Below are 13,765 nucleotides of genomic sequence, written 5' to 3'. Positions count from 1 at the left end.
TTGAGGGCTGCATCCTGTGTAATGAGGGTGACCAACTGCTGCCTGTCTCCAGGGGGTTCCCAGAATAAAGGACTTTGAGTTTTAAAGCTGGAAAACTTGAAGAAAACCAGAGTGAGTTAGTCATCCTATGTGTAATGATTTAACAGGGCCACACCATGAAGGTGTCAATTACAAGGCATGAGGCATGATTTAACAGAGTATCTTTTTTAAAAAAATATTTTATTTATTTATTTGACAGAGAGAGAGAGAGCATGAGCCGGGTGAGGGCCAGAAGGAGAGGGAGACAAGCAGACTCCCCGCTCAGTGCTCAACCCTAGGACCCTGAGATCATGACCTAAGCCGAAGGCAGACACTTAACGGACTGAGCCACCCAGGCGCCCCTATCAGAGTATCTTTGGTGGAGACATTGCACAGCTCTCTCTTTCAGCTCCCTCAAACCATCTTGGGAATGAGGCTGGGAATAAATAAATACACGGAGGTTGAATGGCTATACTGATTCAACGTCAAAAGGCAGAAGGACCTTGGGGGAGGGGTGGTGGTTTCCAGGGATGCTAATGCCTCCTTCTGGAGCCCACTGCTCCTCAGGTTTAAGGGTGCCTTCCCCAGTCAGCCCCTCCCTCCACGTGGGGCTCCACCAAAGCTGGGGGTTGGTCAGACGTTCACAGTCTCCCTGCAGAGCCGGCACGCTATGGCAGAGCTCAGAGTCAGTAGCTGGAGGCCCACTCGGTGGAAGCTTCAGGAGAGACAGGGTCCAGGAAGGATTACGGGCCAGACTGCCTGAGTGTAAATCCTACCTGTGACACTCACTAGCTGTGTGACCTTGAAGATCCTTACCCCTTTTATCCTCAGTTTCCTCATCTGTAAGATGGGGATAGTAATTGTGCATACCTCAAAGGGCTGCTGTGAAGAGTATACAGATCTCTCTCTCTCTCTCTCTCTCTCTCTCTCACACACACACACACACACACACACACACACACACACACACAAATGGTGCATTCGGAGCAGGGTCTGGCACACTATAAGCTCAATAAATGAGTAAGGTCATTAAGTTTTCCTGGATCCCTGCCACCCCCAGGTTCTCCAGGTTCCAGATCCCAGTGTGTCCTCTTGGTCTGAAGACAAGTGTCCTTCAAGGCTCTGGCTGGCAGTCCTGGCTTCCCTCTAGCTGGGAAGCAGACACTGGTGCCAAGGGCCAGCTCTGAGCGAGCCAGGCTGGGTCTGTTCCAGGCCTGCGGGGACAGGTCTGCTCAGCCTCTTGATAAAACCATCTGACCCAGAACAGGGATTTTCTGCTCTGGGGGGGCTCTGAGGGTGGGCACAGTGGGGGAGAGTCTCTACCCTCCTGCCAGAGGAGCGCGGCTACCACCTGAGAGGCGGTAGAACGTGCTTTTGAAAGCACGGGGTCCGGTGTCAGACTGCTGGGATCAGATCGCCAGCCTGTCGCTTCCTATTTATATGCCCTCTGAGCGTCTTTCAGGTCTCTGCACCCTAGAGTCCTAGCTCGGGATCTTCCAAGCATCAGCACCCCCATCCTGCTCCCAGTGGAACATCTGGGAGCAAGTGACTTCACTGGGAGGGGAGGAATGTGGTGAGGGAGTAAAGTGAGTTGGGGGCAGGAGGACAGGAGGTTACTAGTGTGGACAGCTGGGGCTTGATCCCATGGGGAGCCTCTGAGAGCTAGGGTAGAACGTGTGTCACCAGGGCAAGGAAGCTGGGGGGGTTCACCCACCATCGTCACCCCCGACCTGGACGGAAGCACCGGCTCTCCTATCCTTCCAGCCTGCCCCACAGACAGAGAGATACAAGGGTTTAAGGTGGGAATCTGTGAGTCTGTAAGGGACTGTCCCCTGAAGTGGAGTGGGGGGGGCAGGGGCCAGTATGTGTGTGCCCATTTTACAGGTCAGGAAATGAAGGCTCAAAGAAGTTAGGTCAACATATGAGTGATGGGCTCAGCAAGGACTAGAACTCAGGCTTCCTGCCCCGATCAGGGTGGTCTGGCCCCTGGGGATGCTTTGTGAGGAGGGATGTGGTGGGGATGAGACAGACCTGGGTCTCACTAAGGACGTGGCTGTCACCTGACAGAACAGCAGGAAGCCTGGAGGCGACTGCCTCTTAATCCTTGGGCTTGGAGAACTGCTGTCAGTCCTGCACACATTCCAGGGACCCCAGAGCGCTTGTGGCCGGGAGGGGTGCAGTTGGCAGCTTCCTGGGACAGGGGCCCTGCCCTTTGACCCTGTTAGCATCCTGCTGGCGAATTTCCCCTCCTCCCTTTCTTCCCCAGTACAAATTACGCCCTGCTGGGAGCCAGATCCTAGCTGTGGAGCCTGTCGTGGGAGCCCACAGTTCAGTAGGAAAGGGACCTGGTGAGGACAGATGTACCAGCTTGGCGTTGAGGGGCCCAGGGAGGGAGAAGCACACTCCAAGTGGGGGCCCCTGGGGTGGTTTCATGAAGGATGTAGCCTTTGAGCTGAGTCCCCCAAATGAGGAGGCTCTTGAGGAGAGGAGATGGTGGGTATTAAGAGCTGAATTGTGTCCCTCTCAAATTCATATGCCGAAGCCTTAACTCCCAGACCTCAGAATGTAACTGTGTTTGGAGAGAGGGCCTTTAAAGAAGCAATTAAGGTAAAATGAGGCCAAGAGGGTAGGTTCTTAATCCAATAGGACTGATGTGCTTTATAAGAAGAGAAAGGCACCAGGGATGTGTGCTCACAGAGGAAAGGCCATGTGAGGACACAGGGAGAGAGGCCTCAGGAGAAACCAAACCGGCCAGAACCTTGATCTTGGACTTCCAGCCTCCACAACTGTGAGAAAATTAATTTTTGTTGTTTCAGCCACTCAGTCTGTGGTATTTTGTTCTGGCGGCCTGAGCTGATGAAGTTAGTGGGAAAAACATTTGGGTGGAAGGGATAGCCTAAGTATAGGCTGGAAAGTGGGAAAATCTGACTGAGCCCAGGGTGGAGAGAGAGGGGTTGATACAGGAGTCCCAGAGGTCATGGGGTAAGTTTTATCCATTTCTGCACCCCCCAACCCCCACTGCTGAGTACAGATTAATTTGAGCAGGTCTTCACAGGATATAGCTGGCAGAATTCTAAAGATGGTCCCCCAAGATTCTTGTCCCCTGGTGATTCATCAAACACTACTCTAGGCACTGCTGTGAAGGGATTTTGCATGTGCGATTCAAGTCCCAAGGCAATTGATTTTAAGATAAAGAGATTATCTGGGTAGGCCTGACTCAATCAGGGAAGGTTCTTAGAAGTGGAAAGCTTTCTTCTGTTGGTGGCAGAAGAGGAAGTCATTGAGATGGCAGCCATGGGAGCATTTGACACACCTTCCCTACTTGAAGATGGAGGGATTGTGTGAGCAGCCACGTGGTGCCTTAAGGAACTGAGAGGCTCTTGGCTGACAGTAAGGGAATGGGGACCTCCATCTTACAATCGCAGGACCTGAATTCTGTCACCATCTGGCACGAGCTTGGAAGAGGAGTTTTCTTCAGTGTCCAAATGAGGTTCAGCCTTAGGATTCCCTGAACGAGAGCCCAGCCCTGTATTAGCGACAGAACTGTGAGCTAATAAAGGGTGTTGTTTAAGCGGCTGAGTTTGTGATATTTTGCCTCACAGGAATAGAAAACTAACGGAGTGGAAACAAAGCAGTGGAGGGTGGGCGGGAAGCCATGTCTGCCCACTTAAAACAGGCACCCAGCCAGCCTGGAGCTCAGCCTCAGCATTCTCCATTGTGTGACTGGCTAGGGGGTCCTAGGCAGCTGTGCTCAGCAGCCCCAGGTCACCAGAGAACCTCAGAGCATCTCAGACTCCAGAAATCCTGGTTAGGGGAAGTCAGAGCAGGAAGAGCCCAGTGTTTCATTCCCCCCACCCCGTTTCATACCTGGGGGGCTGGAGGCTTGTAGGAGAGCTGGGACCCCACGGAGCAGTGAAGGAGCAGGTTCAGGAAGCCCTCCTCTGGAACCCCAGCTCCACACTTGGCAGCTCTCCAACCTTGGACAGGCCATATCAGCTCTGCAAGCCTCAGTTTCCCTGTCTGTACAATGGGGATGGGCTGAGGAGGGAAGGGCTTCTGGGCGGAGGGAAGAGAGTGGGCACAGGTGCAGACGGTGTGACATGTGCTGTGTGACTTGAATGCAGGGTGGGTGATGGAGAGTGGTCCTGGGCAGTGGGCACAGGGCCACATTGTGAGTGCCAGGCAAGGAGTTTGGGCCCCATTCGAACAGGTGTGTTTCAGGGTAATCTGGGTCACAGGAGACAGGTGATGAGAGCCTGTCCCAGCAGCCCAGGTTCCAGGTGATGAAGATTTTGGTGGTGGCAGAGAGGAGGGGACGAGGGGCTGAGCCTGCGGGATTCTCAGGAGGTAGAACAGACAAAATGTAAGTAAAAGAGCTAAAAGGTGCCTGAGTCCCTGGTGAACTGTCTGAGGTGGCAGGCAGAAAACTGTTCAGTGTACTGGGGCATGAGGAGAGGGGTCCTAGGAGGCCATCCCCCGCTGTCTGGCTTGGGGCAGTGGGTGAGCAGTGGGAGTGAGGCGGAAGGCAGGATGGCTGGCGGAGAGGGGGTGACAGGCTGACTTTGGACCAGATGAGGGTGAGGTAGGCAGAGTCTGTCTTCAGGGGCCAGACAATGGGATTTGGACCTCTGGACTGGCGACAGAGACCCGACAGCCATTTGTGGGCAGAGGGGATGCAGGTCGCCTGGGGAGGCACTCTCCAGGGCAGGGACAGACGTCGGAGAAATGGACTGTGTAGCCTAGCCGCAGAAGGAAGTAGCAGCCAGGGAGGCAGGAGAAAAACCACGAGAGGAGTTGGTCTTGGAAGATGCTGAGGGAGGAATGCATTTCGAGGATGGAGGGGAGCGACAGTGTTCAGTGCTCCACAGAGTAAAGAGAAGGAGCAGGAAGGGGCTGCCCGGTTCACCCCAGGATCACCAAGGATGCGCTTGAGGACTTTGCCCGAGAGCCACCTCCAGGCTGTGGAGAGCTGCGGAGGGCTTGGGGTGAGCATGTGGAGGCACCCAGGAGAGATGATTCTGGTAAATAACTCCTCTGGTCCTCACAATTCTTACTGGTCAAGTGGGACCCAATACAGGAGTCACGGTTGTGGTGAAAAATTAAATCAGGGTCAGGAAAGCACCCCTGGCAAGAGGGATGCATAGTTAGTTCCAAAGGCAGGTGGGCAAGCGGAGCGTTGGAAATGGCTGGCAAGGCCCCCAGCGCCCAGTAGGTGGCAGCACGTCATCAGGTGACACTTCACCTCTCCAAACCAAGACTGCATTTTATCATCTCATTTATGTAATCAGCACCTGGTGAGCGCTGCGTGTTACACTCAACTCATGTATCCTTGAACACTACATCAAAACGAATGATGTACAATATGCTAGCTAATTGCATGTAAATAAAAAAATGCTTTGCGTGGCTACTATGTGCTGAGCTCTGGGCTAAGCACTGGAGATTTTATATATAGATCCCTCGCTTTCTATCTCCATATATACCCTCATGGAGCCTACATTTTGGTTAGAGGCAGATAAAACTAGAAGTGAATTATCATCATAACTGTCAATTAACCCTCTAAACTTCCATTCTTTATCTTCTCCGAGTTACAGGGGAACCTTTCTAGAATGTGACCTATATCCCCTTCTCTTTGAACCAAACAGTACCTTCCTTGTTCGTGGGCCAGATTGACACATTTTCCAAAGATGGCCACTCCAATATCTCCCATCCCATCCCACGTCCCTTATAATGTGACTTTGACCCTTCTCCAGTTGATGGAAAGGAGTCTATATGCCATCCTCTTGCGTCCAGGCAGGACTGGGACTACTGGAAGGGCATTTTATGACTTCTGAGGTTGGGCCACAACAGGCAGCACAGCTTCCACCTGCTTCTCTGGGGACATTGGAACCCAGTCACTATGCCATGAGGAAGCCCAAGCAGCCTGGGGAGAAATTACGTAGAAGTGAATCGAGGCCCCCAGCCCGTGGCCCTGGCTAAGTCTCCAGCCAAAAGTCAGCATGGGTGGAAGCCAGCTTAGAGCGTGTATTCCAGTCTCCAGGCAAGTTGTCCCAGCTGACGCCACACTGAGCAGAGAGGAGCTGTCTCTGATGGCAGAGCTGTGGGCAAAATGATTGCTATTGTTTTAAGCCACTTAAAACTTGAGCTAGTTTGTTATGCAGTAATAGATAGATACAAGTCGTTAAGTTAATACTCAGGAGGGCCTATTCTCCATTGGGCTCTCTGCTGGGAGCTGGGGGTATAGGGTAAACAGGACAGGCACGCTCTCTGCTGTCATGGCATTTACTGTCCTGCTGGGAAAGCAGAGTGTGATCAAAGCACTGTAATTCGCTGGCTAGACTTGAATCCGTGACAAGGTTACTGGGCTCCAGGCACCTGAGCTCCAGATATAGTACGCGAACAGTTAACCTCTGTTTCCTGAGTCACTGAGAACCTCCCGTGAGAAAGCGGCTATTGAGAACATCCAGGGCAGCCCCCAGGGTGACCCGGCCTGTGAGCCTCCCCACTCACACCACCTCCAGAGCCCTTGCTGCAGCCCAGGCCACCATTTCCCACCTTTCATTCCCAGCAAGGCTTCCCACTGCTCCTGGGATGAGACCAAAGTTGGCCAGGGTTCCCAAGACTGAGCAAAGCAGCTCCACCTGTGTCCCCAACTCTGCCTCGCGGCACTCTCCCCTTCCCTCCCTTTCCTGTCCTCAGGATGCACCAAGCTTTCTCCCACTTCAGGATCTTAGCACCTGCTGTTCTCTCTGCTGAGCTACTGGGGACACCTCAGCCTCCTCCACTCCCTCCCCTCCCTGGACATTTGCACCTGAAGCAGGAGTATAAATGGACCTGGCCTCGCCCTTCTCCTCCTCCTGGCCCTGTTGTGTCCTACACTGTGAGGGGCCTGTGTATATGTGAGGACACCCCAGACCACAGGTCCACAAGTCATCATAAACCCCCCTCTCCCTGGCCACTCCCAAGTCTTGCGATGTGGGCCCTGGCAGAACAGTCTGCTGTCGGGTGGATGGACCTAGAAAAGAAACTAGGATGTCTGAGTAGAAAATACCAGGGTCCCAGGTACCTTGAGATGGAGAGAAACCTCTTCAAAGGCCTTGCCCAACGGGGCTGCCGGGAGCCCCATTGGAACCCCAAAGAGAGAATATTTGTTGGGGGAGACTTCTAGGTCCAGTGGCTAAATGGGAATTATCAGGAGAGAGCTGGGAAGTGAATCCACCATGTCAGTAACTGCAGGGGATATGGGACTGGGGGTTTCCTCAAAGAACCTTCAAAACACCCCATGATAGAAAGAGCCAGCCCTGAACTTCTGCCAAGCTCAGGAATCAATGCTTCCGGAAAGCCCCAGACCTGTGATCTCTCTCCTGCCCTTTCCCCTGTCTCCCTGCCCCACCCCCTGAACTTGGACTCTGGAGGGGTCAGAACACAAAGGGCAAGCTGGGCAGGCAGGGGAGGTGAGCAAGGTGGGATGATGGAAGGCCGCCCTGGTTTGGCATGGAAACTCAGTGGGGAAGGGGCGTGTCATGGGTTATCTCACTCTTTCCTCGTCAGACTCGCCTCTCTTTACCCTTCACCCATCCGCTGTCACTCCAGACTCGGGGGTGCAGGAAGGAGAGGGAGGAGAGACGAGGGCAGAGAGGTGTTGATGGTGCCCTCTGGGAGGGTCAGAGACCCAAACACTGGCTGTTCCTCGAGTGGACTGCCCAGTGCGTGCACTGGAGACACCAGCCATGGGTAGGCCATTCCCTGAACAGGGTGACGTGACCTCAAGACAAGTGCTGACGCCATCTCCCCGCCTGCACACGCCTCCTCTTGAGTGTGCTACAGGAGACCCTCAGCCCTCTTCACTCCTGCTCTCCACTCAGCCCAGGGGCCGGGCTCTCCCGGGGGGGGGGGCGGAGAGGGCCCCCTTGAAGGCCCCTATCAGACCTGAAGTGGGAGGAGGACAACACTTTCCTTCAAGAAACCCTCTTTCCAGTTTCACTTCTAGTCACACACTTCTGCTTGATGACACATGTCGGACGAAAGGTCGCTTGCCCACTTTCTGTAAGTCTTGCACTTTATTTCAGATTGTGGGGGGTGGCTCTAGGGTCCATTTTTCTTACCTACGGGGCTTTGACTAAAATCTCGGAGACAGGAAATGCCCTTTGAAGGTTCTCATTACATGAATGGTTTGCACCTGGAGGGGCTCAAGATGTACCTCAATGGCATCAAGATGATGTTAGCTAAAAACATCTGAATACACAGCAGCCACAGAAAAAAACCTTATCTAAACTTCTTTTGCAGCTGTGAGCAGGACCTCCTGAAAAATACAGTTGCCATAAATCCTCCCTCTCTCGGAAGTTTACAGCCAGAAAGGAGACTAACCATTATAACCAGGATGAGTAATTGCTTAAATAAACTTTATCTGAAACTGCCCTCCCTTCCACTGATTCTTCCGTAGAAGCTCTGTCTCCTTACTAAGAGGGTTTATAAACCTCTATCTTTGGCTATTTGGGGGACCAATACACTGAAGGCTCCCTGGTAGAGAAACTTTGTCTTCCCCCCTCTTAATCTGTTTGTTATCAGTTAAGTCACAGGTCCCCAGAACTGAACCTAAGTCAATAGAAGAAAAAAATTTTTTATTCCAACACATTCTCCTCTTGACAACAAGCATATGTTTGGCCATCTAAGATTTTCTATCTGGTAGTGGATTCTGTCTTCTCGCTCTGTAAATGTAACTGCAGAGCAGAGTTCACTCATTCTCTCCCTCTCGTGAGTGTTAATCGGGTTAGAAGAAGAGATGGGAGAAAAGAGAACGGATGAGAGATTATACTGCTAAATTTATTACTCATTTATAGAAACCACTGTACCTCCAGTTTAGCCACAAACAAGGAAGGGCTGTGGTATTGCTGGGGAGCAGCTGTATGGAAGGAGCGCTTTCTCAGTTCCAAAGCGATCATGGCCAGGAGAGTGGATGAATTATGTTTGTTGTTATTCAGTCTGGTCTAATTGCTATTGAGTGGAATGTAGAATGTCACCAGGTGGCTGATTACAAATGACCAGACCCCCCTCGCCTCAGAAAAATTAATAGCTTGTATATTAATCAGTGTGGGCTGCCATAATGAAATACCAGGGATTGGGAGGCTTAAACAGTAGGAATTTATTTCTCAGAGTTCTAGGGTCTGGGAAATCCAAGGTCAAGTTACCTGTTGATTCAGTTCTTTGGGGAGGGCCTCTTCCTAGCTTGCAGACGCCAGCCTTTTTGCTGCGTCCTCACATGGCAATGGAGGGGAGGGGCGCAAGGAGAGCTCCTTCTTATAGGGACACTAACCCTGTCACGGGGACCCCAGCCTCATGACCTCATTGAAGCCTAATTACCTTCCAAAAGCCCCCTCCCCAGATACCATCACACTGGGGGGACGGGGCTTCCACATATGAATTTGAGGTGGGGACATGAATATTCAGTTCATAAGAGAAACTTAAGACTAACCAGTTAAGAAGTACTGTAATAAATACAGCACAAATGAGGCGCCTGGGTGGCTCAGTTGGTTAAGTGTCCGCCTTTGGCTCAGGTCATGATCTCAGGGTGCTGAGATGGAGCCCTCAGCAGGGAGTATGCTTGTTCCATCCCACTGCCCCTCCCCCAGCTCATGCGCATGTGCGGGCTCTCTCTCTGTGTCAGATAAAATCTTTTCTTAAAAAAATAAGAATAAAATAAATACAAAACAAAATGTTTGTATTACAATGTGTCATTTTTGTTTCTCTTTCTGCCTGTTCTTCCTTGGATCTTGCCCGCAGACCTCAAACCTACCTCCTCGTTCCCCTGGGGCCAGAAACTCAACTGGCCCTCCCTGGGAATTAATGTGGAGTCCTCTGATAGCTGAATCAGGTGTGGGGAAAAAAATGTTTCAGTAGAAAATTATGTACCATCTGTAACACACCTTTGTGGGTCATTAGATTCTAGCCCTGTTCATTGTCTTTGAGTGACTTGCAATGTTTCCTAACTTGTAAGTAACAGGTGTATAAATGCTGTCCTGTCTGGTAGTGATTTTAATTGACTTCCTCCCCACTGTGGAAGAATCACTTTTGTTCCTTTTGTAATTCATTTCAACATTCCTTTACTCCCTATACGTTTGTGCTGTTTGGAGTTTTCCTTTGAATTGATTATAATATCTGCTTGGTTTTTTTTTTCTCAGATTACAATAATAAAATAACTTCTTCAACATGGGTTCATTTTTTACATCTGTATGAAAGTCGTGAGATCTTAGCTTTTACTGAAAATTGTTTTTTAACACAGGGAGGAGAAGTGACAAGCCTCAGCTTCTGAAGAAGGCTGAATCTCTGAGTCCCATGTCTTCTCCATCTTGGGTCATGGACGCCCCTCCTTCTGGTTGTTCAGGCCCCAAAACCTCGAGGTCATTCTTGACCCTTCCCTTGCTTGCATGCCCCCATTCAACCCTGTGGTTGGCTGACTAATGGCCCCCAAAGATGTTCACATCCTAATTCTGGAACCCTTGAATATGTTACCTTCTGTGGCAAAGAGGACATTGTAGATGTGAGTAAATTAAAGGTTCTGAGATGGGGAGATTATCCTGGATTATTTCAGTAGACCCAATCTAATCACAAGGAAAGCAGGAGGACAAGTCAGAAAAGGGAGATGTGAGCACAGAAGCAGAAGTTGGAGCCACGTGGTCTGAAGGCAGGGGGTGGGGCATAAGCCAAGGAAGCAGCGGGCTTGAGAAAAGGCAAGGGAATGGATTCTCCCCTCCAGAGCCTGCAGAAGGAAGCAGCCCCCAAAACACCTCGATTCTCGCCCTGGAGCCTCTTTTCAGAGTTCTGAGCTTCAGAACTGTAAGAGAATAAATTTGTGTTGTTTGTAAGTCAGTAAAGGTGTGGTAATTTGTTCTAGCAGCAATAGGAAATGAAGGCAAACACTACAGCAAATTATGTTGGCTTTATCTTTGAAATGTAGCTAGGATCTGACCACTTCTCCCTAGTTCTGCTGCTGGCATCTTGGGCCAAGCCAGTTCTATCCCTTCCCTGGGTTGCTGCAAAACCCTGCTTACTGGTCTTGGTGTGCCCTGCCTTCCAGCCTTTTCCGCCCTCTGGATGCAGGAGATGAGAGTCTCTACTGCCAAGGAGGCCCTCTGGCTTTACCCCTTGGCATACGTTAGAGGCCCCTGCAGCTGCATCCATTTCCATTGTCCTTGCAGTTACTAAAGTTACTACTTCCATACCTCTAAAGGCTTGATACATTGCACCCATCAGGGCACCCCCTCCCTCCATACACCATCCCAGTTCAGCCCTAGTGACCGTTCAGACAATTGCACGGCTGCAGCTTGTCAGGGGTCATCCATACTTACAACCAGCAAGATAATCAGCTCCAAAGTCCCATTTGAAGTTTGCTTTCTCCGAGCGCACCTAGTATTAGCTGTTGCAGGTCAGGTGCCTCGGGACTCAGACTCTGAGATACAGATTCACATGCAGGAAGCTTTCTGGGGAGTGCTCGCAAGACCAAGAGCGGTGGGCAAGAGATGGGACGAGATGGACTCCTGAGAGGAGGGGCCACAGTTGAATTGCAAGGCAGCCAACATGAGGGGCACAGCTGCCAATCCTGTAAACAGGTCTGGGTACCCTTCCATGTTGTCTGCAAGAGGGCTGGCATTTCCTATTCCTTCACTGGTGCATGTGGGTTGGCTCCAGGAAGGGGGTACAAGTGTGGGCAAGGGAGTTTTTCCCAGCCCTAGGCAATGCTTGGAGAGCGACTCACCTGAAGGCTTTCAGCCCCCAACCTTCTCAGCAGTTGGCTGGATAAGTTCCAGCAGGGGTGAAGGGGCAGGGCTGGATGCCATCTATCACAGTGACCTTTTATAAAAGCTATTGGATTTTATCACCATCCTGCTTAAAGACTTCCAGTGACATAAAATAAAAGTCATGTGGGGCACCTGGGTGGTTCAGTCAGTTAAGCATCTGCCTTCGGCTCAGGTCATGATCCCAGAATCCTGGGATGGAGCCCTGCATGGCTCTCTGCTCAGCAGGGAGCCTGCTGCTCCCTCTCCCTCTGCTGCTCCTCCTGCTTGTGCTCTCGCTCTTGCTCTCTCTCTCTCAGGTAAATAAATAAATAAATAAAATCTTTAAAAAAAAAAAAGTTCATGTGCAATAGGCCCTACATTCTCCAACATGAGCTAACCAGGCTCCTCTGGCTCACCAGGCTGTCTTTTTAGCCTTCTTTCTATTCATTTGCTCAATATTTGCTGAATATTTATTATGGACCATACAACGTTCTAAACCATAGATCACAAACTATGCTCATGGGCCAAATTGTGAGGCTGCTTGTTTTTATAAATAAAGTTTTATTGGAACAGAGTCACATCTATTTGTTTAAATATTGTCTGTGGCTGCTTTCACGCTACAGCAGCAGGGCTGCGCAGAGACCATATGGTCTACAAAGCCTAAAATATTTACTATTTGATCTGTCATCTAGTTCAGTGATGTCTGATACATATTGCAAGCCTCAAATGTGAGCCACATATGTAATTTTAAATTTTCTAGTAGCCACATTAAATAAGTTTATAAAAAAGAAACAGGTGAATAAGATTTCACACATATGTGGAACTTAAAAAACAAAACAGATGAACATAAGGGAAGGGAAGGAAAAATAAAATAAGATGAAAACAGAGTGGGAGGCAAACTGTAAGAGATTCTTAACTCTAGGAAACAAACTGAGGATTGCTGGAGGGGAGGTGGGTGGGGGGACAGGGTAACTTGGTGATAGGCATTAAGGAGGGCACTTGATGTAATGAGCACTCGGTGTTAAATGCAACTGATGAATCACTAAACTCTGCTTCTGAAACTAATAAAAAAGAAACAGGTGAAATAAATTTCAATAATATGTTCTATACAATGCAATCCCACTATCATTTCAACATATAACCAATATTATAAATTATCAATGAGATATTTTACATTCTCTTTAATACGAAGCCTTTAAAATTCAGTGTCTATTTCACCCTTATTGCAAATCTCAGTTTGGGCTAGCCACTCTTCTGGTGCTCACGAGACTTAAGTGGCTGGTGGTTCTGGTATTGGATGGTGCAGTTTTAGAAGCAGGTGACACAGAAGTGAATAAAGCAGAGAAAATTCCCTGCCTCCATGAGGCTTACATTCATAATGGAGAGGAGAAACAATAAACAAACAGATAAACATAAAAATAAGAGCTAAAATAGATTTAGGCCTGATGGTGGGTGATAAGTAGTGATGTGAATTTCGGGGCAGAAGTTGTATGTTTAAATCAGGGAAGGTCATGGGGTGCCTGGGTGGCTCAGGCAGTTAAGTGTCTGCGTTAGGCCTGGGTCATGATCCCAGAGTCCTAGGATTGAGCCCCACGTCGGGCTCCCTGCTCAGCAAGGAGCCTGCTTCTCCCTCTCCCTCTGCCCCTCCCCCTGCTTGTGCTCTCTCTCTCTGACTCTCTCTCTCAAATAAATGGATAAAATTTTTTAAACAATCAAATCAATCAATCAATCAATCAATCAATCAGGGAAGATCACACTGAGAAATCATTACTGGTCTCTGTAAAGAAAGTAGGGAGTGAAGGATTAACCTTACCCAAAGAGAGGTCTTGCCTTTGTCTTAGCTCCTCAGAGGTGTCTGCCGGCCCCCAGAATGTCCTACCTGTAGAAATGTCTCTCTTTGCCTGGGACTTTGGCCACTGGACAATCTAACGATGTGACTTAGGATGGGGGCTGTGGGCCACGCTGTCAGTTCTGAC

At 50.0% G+C, this 13,765-nt stretch overlaps 1 protein-coding gene and 1 long non-coding RNA gene across 4 annotated transcripts in view; one reads left to right on the top strand and one right to left on the bottom strand.

Annotated features, from left to right (window-relative positions):
* LOC109488422 overlaps nucleotides 1-2,721 on the top strand; it is a 19,397-nt gene extending 16,676 nt beyond the window's left edge. Inside the window, exon 4 of the long non-coding RNA XR_002141402.2 lies at nucleotides 239-2,721. This is a non-coding gene — a long non-coding RNA (uncharacterized LOC109488422). The remainder of the gene's footprint in view (nucleotides 1-238) is intronic.
* Nucleotides 1-13,765, bottom strand: part of XIRP1 (xin actin binding repeat containing 1) — a 23,977-nt gene extending 10,212 nt beyond the window's left edge. For all 3 annotated transcript variants that reach the window (XM_019792971.2, XM_011216860.3, XM_019792972.2), the window contains exon 1: nucleotides 13,603-13,765. The gene's annotated coding sequence lies outside the window, so the exon portion shown is untranslated. The remainder of the gene's footprint in view (nucleotides 1-13,602) is intronic.

The sequence above is a fragment of the Ailuropoda melanoleuca genome, chromosome 6, assembly GCF_002007445.2.
Source record: "Ailuropoda melanoleuca isolate Jingjing chromosome 6, ASM200744v2, whole genome shotgun sequence".
Taxonomy (NCBI): domain Eukaryota; kingdom Metazoa; phylum Chordata; class Mammalia; order Carnivora; family Ursidae; genus Ailuropoda; species Ailuropoda melanoleuca.
This window is presented reverse-complemented; position numbering and strand designations above follow the sequence as displayed.